Source organism: Malus domestica, chromosome 07, assembly GCF_042453785.1.
Source record: "Malus domestica chromosome 07, GDT2T_hap1".
Lineage (NCBI taxonomy): Eukaryota > Viridiplantae > Streptophyta > Magnoliopsida > Rosales > Rosaceae > Malus > Malus domestica.
The window spans coordinates 16449191-16455124 of record NC_091667.1 but is presented as its reverse complement, the minus strand read 5'-3'; the positions used below and the strand labels follow the sequence as shown (position 1 = coordinate 16455124).

The 5934-nt window shown below is 37.6% G+C and overlaps 1 long non-coding RNA gene across 1 annotated transcript; it reads left to right on the top strand.

Annotated features, from left to right (window-relative positions):
- Nucleotides 1–1431: 1431 nt before the first annotated feature.
- LOC139197868 (uncharacterized) lies at nucleotides 1432–4705 on the top strand. The gene is made up of 2 exons (XR_011583242.1): nucleotides 1432–1985; nucleotides 3205–4705. It is a non-coding gene; the product is annotated as an uncharacterized lncRNA (long non-coding RNA).
- Nucleotides 4706–5934: the final 1229 nt, after the last annotated feature.

Genomic DNA, 5934 nt, shown 5'->3' with positions numbered 1-5934 from the left:
ACGGCTAGGGGGGTTTGGGGTCAGAAAATATGGATTTGGGTGTAGGATGGGCACGGCAAGAGGTGAGAGATGAAATCTGGCGTGAATGGAGTTGTATGGATGTGTGTGGACCGTTTTGTGGCTGCAACAAGGAGGTTTATTTAAAGGAAAACAGAAATTAAAACCCTAGGTCGATTAGGAAATCAGAAATTAAGTCTAAGGATTCTAGAATTAGGAAATAAATCAGAAAATTAAAGGAAAGGGCAAGGGAAATTCGGCTAGGGTTTAAAACACAAAAGGAAGGTGTTTTAAAGCATAAAAACAGGAAATAAGGAAGAGGAAATGCAAAGGGGGGTGCGGCAAGGGTTCAAAAGGGTTCTAGGCTTTTGTTTTGTGTCCTAGAATGCTTAGAAAGTCTTCATAATTGCTGGAACTTTTAGGGACAATTAGGAAAAATCAAACCAAAGTAGGAAACCTTGGCTTAACTTTCCTACTTCAAGTAGGAATCCTTGTTGGAGGAGGAATCCTTGTTCTTCTAGGAATCCTCATGTGATTAGGAATCCATCTTCAATTAGGAATCCTTCGTTGATTAGGAATCCTTCGTCGATTAGGAATCCTCCTTCATGTAAGCACTTTCCTACTTCAACTAGGAAACCTTGTTCAAGTAGGAATCATCATCTTCAAGTCTTCAAATTCGTCCAAACCTTGGCTCCAATTATGTGATAATCATTCCAAGCCCAATTTTGCTCCAAAAAGCTCCAAAATGCATCTTCTTGCATCCTTTGGCCTTAAAACCTGAAAACACATAAAACTAACTTAAAAGACTACTTTAACTAAGAAAACACCATGGAAATGCATAAGAACTAGCTAACTAAGGCGCATAAATATGCTCCTATCAATGCCTTAGAGAATTTGCTCAATTCCTTACAAGATACTCTTTATTTTCACTCACATATTTATGCGCCTTAGTTAGTTAGTTCTTATGCATTTATGTTGTGTTTTCTTAGTTAAAGTTAGTCTTTTAAGCTAGTTTCATGTGTTTTTAGGTTTTAGAGACAAAGTGAGCAAAAGGATGCAATTTGGAGCGTTTTGGAGCAAAATTGGGCTTAAAATGGAGTTCATGCACATGAAGCACAAGGGATGGACGAATTTGAGGAATTGGTGAAGCTAGGAAGGCGTTTCAAAGTTGAAGAATTGAAGATACAAAGTTTCCAAGTTGAAGAAGGAAATGGCTTGAATGAAGGATTCCTAAATGAATTGGGATTCCTAATCACTAAAGGAGTCCTAATTGAAGATGGATTCCTAGATATATGAAGTTTCCTACTCAAGCAAGTATTCCTACATGAACAAGAAGAATTAAAGTCAAAGAATCAGCTCAAGATAAGGAATCTTATCCAAAACCTCATCCATAACCTTATCTTAGCTTATCTTATCCAATAACACCTTATCCTATCCTATCTTATCCTTATCCTAAACTATCCACATTCCAGCCACTTAGGAGGGTTTCTAATTAGATTAGGATGCTTAAAATGGGATTTCTAGAAGACCTTATCTTATCCTACCAAGATGACACCTAAGAACCTTTCTAGAAGCCTAAAAATCTGCCTTGCATTATCCTTCTAGAAACCACACTTTGTGCCGAATTTTCTACCCTATTTCCTTTAGGATTTTGGTTTCTAGAAGCCTTATCATTTCACACTCTTTGTGCTGCACCTTATCTCCCAATCCCTTTGGGTTTTTGACTTGTTTTCTTTATAGGATTGGATGTTATTATCCTATGCAATTTAGGCCTTTAAAACCTTGTCCTTTGCTACCTAGGAGATGGGATTTTCAGCCTATATATACAACCCATTGCCGCACCCTTTCACTCACCACCCTCTACCAGATTTTCACTACACCATTCACCAATCATCCCTCATTGTGCCGTGATTTTGCAAGGAGAAGAAGGAAGACAACTTGGAGCCGTGCATGCCATTCAAGACGTTGGATTGTCGGAGCGTTTCTAGGTGTTTTCTATCTTTGTTTCAATGTTTAAATTTATTTATCTTTGTTTATTTGCGAACATGAGGAACTAACTTCTTTATAGTTAGAGGGGAATTCAAAGCCATGATCATATGTTTTATATGACTTGATTTCTTCCAATTATGATTTCATGAATCGTGAATGTGGTTTACTTATCTATTTGATTGATAACTTGTTCTTGTGTGTTAATTAAGGATGCATACTTAGTTCGCATGCATGAATTTGACGCTAGAGTATAAGGGAATTTCACCTAATCATTATTAACTTATATTCATAAGTAGTAAAAGTCGCTAGTCACGATTATGTTAAGTAAACCCTAGGCAAGAGTAACATGCGTATCCCATAGTTATGAATGCCTCGTCAATGCTTATGATTTCCATTGAACTTAATGATCTTTGATATGTGTCTCTATCATGCGTATTCCATAGTTAGGGTCCTTGATGAGAATAATTTGGTTGTAATGCGTATCCCATTCAATTCAATGAATCTAGGGAAATCTGAGAATTAATTGGTCAATCTAGTTAATTTGGGGCATTGTCATTCATGGTTTATTGAAAAAGTAATTGGAAATCGAGTCGTATGCATATGTTTCATGTGTGGAGAAGGAACCTTCTAACGAGCCTTTCACCATCTTAATTTTCATCAAAACGTTTTTGTCAAAGTTTGTTTTCAAAGTTTCTGTTTTCAAATTAAATTCGTCCAAAATCAATCCCCCTTTACTTAGTTGAGTCATAGTAGTTAGAAATCACTTTAGTTTGTGTTTTTAAGTGTCTTAGGTCAAGTTAAAACCAATTTTCGTCCAAGTTTGTGTCTAGTGTTCAAAACTGCCCAGATTGTGGTTTTAAGGCAGTTTTGAGTGTTTTTGGGTTGTTTTAAGTCTTTTGGTTTGTTTTGGTGTTTTAAAGTTTAGTTTTGCATTCTTTGAGTCTAGTTTAAGTGTTTTAAACTTGTTTTTACATATTTGAGTCCGTTTTCAAGTGATTTTGCAATCCCTCCTAATCCCCGGTTTAGAACGATCCCTACTTACATACTTTGCTACAATTGATAAAAAGAGGGTTAATTTGAGTGTCAACATAATTTTCACATCAAATTTTGGCGCCGTTGCCGGGTGATTAGCAAAGTTGCTAATCCCTTGGATTGTTTTATTTCAATTTGTTTTATTTGTGTCCAGATTTTTACTTTGTTTTTGTTTCTTGTTTTTAGGTACTAGTTTATGACTCGGAGTACTCATCCGATTCGTGAACACATCTTGGACTTCGACGACGATTTTGAGCGAGAGTTGAGAAGAAAAAGGAAGAATCCAGAACCTAGTGAATCAAGTTCAAGCTCAGAAGCCGAAGTTGAGTTTGAGGAAGAGGAACCCACGGCAAGAGTGGGTGAAGTGGAGGAAGCCATGGCACACGACAATCGTACAATCAAGGAGCTCTCGGCTTCGGGATTGGATGATAGGAGCATATTTATGCCACTTAGTTAGCTTGTTCTTGTGCATTTACGTTGTTAGTTCGTAGTTATTTTAGTATTTTAAGCTATTTTCGTGTGTTTGTAGGTCCAATGGTTTAAAGTGGCAAAGAAGTGTATTTTGGAGCCTTTTGGAGCAGTTTTGGGCATCAAATGGATTGCACATGCTTGGAGCTAAGAAGATGGACGAAATTGAAGATCAAATGAGCTTATGATTGAATGAAGATGTGAAGAATTGGATTCAAGACAAATGAAGAATGAAGAGTTCAAAATTGGAAGCCAAAGTTTCTAAAGTTGGAAGTTTCTATTCTTGGAGGTTTCCATTTGTGAAGGTTTCCATCTTTGGCTCTACACTTTCCTAATCCTAAGTCACATATGTTCCAGCCACAAAAGGGGTTCCTAAATCATTTAGGACACTTAGTTATATGATTTTAGGAGACCTAGACCTATCCCTAATCCTTGCCGCACATGGGATCCTCTCCTTTCCTATTTTCTGAATTTAATTCACATTCCCCTTTTGTTTCTTCCATCCTTGCTGCACCCTACCTCATCTCCTTACCTATTTTCTGACCCAAAATTACATTCCCCTTTGTTCTAAAGCCTTGCCACACAAGGGGAGAGGTTTTTACCTATTTTGTGACCCAAAACACATTCCTAAAATCTGCCCTAAAATCTTTGCCGAATTTCCCTTCTTTTTCTCTTTAGTTCCTGCACTTACCTTCCCTTTTTCCTTCAATTTTCTGACCTCTATTCACTTTCCTTTTCTCTGCCACAATTATTTACCTCTTTTCCTTCAAATCTGCCATATATTTGCCTCTCCTAAATTCATTAATTTCTGTTAGGTTTTCTTGGGGATTTGGAAAGCTAAATCCTTCCCTAAAACTACTTCAAATTCGTAGCCCTTCCTTGCCCTATAAATAAAGACCCTTGCAGCAGCTTTTGGGGATTCCACCCTTCACCATAACTAACCTATAACCATCCTCTACCATATTTTCACTACACCATTCACCCAAACATACCTTGTGTGCCGTGAGTTTGCAAGGAGAAGAAGGAAGACAACTTGGAGCCATGCATGCCATTCAAGGAGCTTGGATTGTGGAGCATTTCTAGGTGTTTTCTATCTTTGTTTTAATGTTTAAATTTATTTATCTTTGTTTATTTGCGAGTATGAGGAACTAAACCCCCCTTGGCTAGGGGGGGATTCGAAACCATGATTATGCTTGCTATATGATTTGATTACTTCTAATTGCGTTTCATAAGTTGTGATTTCAATTTGCTTATCTATGTGAATTAAAACTTATTCTTGTATGTTGATTGAGGGTCGACACTTAGTTTGCATGCATGAATTTGATGCTAGGATATAAGGGAATTTCACCTAATCATTATGAACTTATATTCACAAGTAGTAAAGGTTGTTGATCACAATCGTGTTAAGTAAATTCATGGCATAAGTTTCATGCAATCATAGTAACAAGTGCTTCGTCAATGCTTACGGTTTTCATAGAACTTAATGATTCTTGCTTGTATCTCTATTATGCAATCATGTAGGGGACTTGTGGGGAATGCTTTGGGTTGTCGTATGCAATCATCCAATTCAATAACATTAGGAAAATCTGAAGGTTAATTTAAGCGGACCTAATTAACTTGGGGCGTTGGGAATTCATGGTTTATTGAAAAGCAATTAGAGATCGTTTTATATGCAAGTGTGACATGTGTGGAGATGAACCCCTTAGCTAGCCTTCTGATAGGAGCATATTTATGCGCCTTAGTTAGCTAGTTCTTATGCATCTTTGTTAGGTTTTCTTCGTTAAAGTAGTCTTTTAAGCTACTTTCATGTGTTTTCAGGTTTAAAGGACATATTACATGAAATGATGCAAGTTGGAGCTTTTGGAGCAAAATATGAGCTTGCATTGAAAGGGACATGCTTGGAACACAAGGTTGGGATGGAATTGAAGAAGTTGAAGATTTGAGGTTTCCTACTTCAAGTAGGAAAGCTAAGCCTAAAAGTTTCCATTTTGGGTTGATCTTTCCTAAATCGGAATTGGCAACCAAAGTTTCTAAAGTTGGAAGTTTCTATTCTTGGAGGTTTCCATTTTCGTGAGTTTCTATTCTCGGCTTTGGGCTTTTGGATGACCCATCCTTACTTCTTGGACCTATGTCGCACCTAAACCCTAACCCTAGCCACTTAATCAGCCGCACCTAGGCCTTGTTCACATGCAAAAATCTGATTATAAACCCTAAGCCCATGCCGCACCTTTCCATCCTAGAATCCCTATTTTACAAACCCTAACCCTAGTCCATTGAGGTAGCCGCACCTAACCCTAGCCCAATCTGATTTAATTAGGGTTTTAGGTGCCTATATATAGGTGTTTTACACCTTGCCGCATGATCTCTCCCATTCTACAATTTAGAAATCGTCAAAACCCTATTTCTCCACCTTGCCGCATCTTCCATCCATTCCAGCCACTTCCCATC